This window comes from Centruroides sculpturatus, unplaced genomic scaffold (genome assembly GCF_000671375.1).
Source record: "Centruroides sculpturatus isolate CEXI.00-Female unplaced genomic scaffold, Cexi_2.0 scaffold1672, whole genome shotgun sequence".
In the NCBI taxonomy this organism is placed as follows: Eukaryota; Metazoa; Arthropoda; class Arachnida; order Scorpiones; family Buthidae; genus Centruroides; species Centruroides sculpturatus.
In genome coordinates this window covers 19,322-19,811 of record NW_019385888.1, presented here as the reverse complement: position 1 = coordinate 19,811, position 490 = coordinate 19,322, and positions in this window count along the sequence as shown.

Genomic DNA, 490 nt, shown 5'->3' with positions numbered 1-490 from the left:
TATGGGTAACACAATTCTAGTGGCATATGACAACCAAAAAGATGTTCAGAGACATTAGAAATCCAAAAAGCCAATAGAAAATAGTATTGTATCAACTACAGAGATGAAGACACCTTATTGTCCACTTGGAGATCTTTATGAAATCTAACTTGCTCTAATTGTTTTATAATGTATCTCTTAAATGTTATTTTACTTTGTTTTTGTTTATTACTTTTTCATCAGATATTTCCATTGTGTTTAAAATTTGTATTTATCTATTTATTTTGGAATGTTCTATGCATTTGTTACATTTAAAATTATTTGTGTTATAACTGAGAAAGACCTATTAACCAAGATCAAAAACATTTTTACTCTTAAAACATATTGCTGGAATTATTAGGTATTTTTTTCATTTATTTTTGGAATCTTCAGTTTTTATATATTTATTAAATTTTGGCCTTTTTGTGCTCTCAGAGCAGTAAAGGGCCTAAAACACAAAAAAAAATTAAAT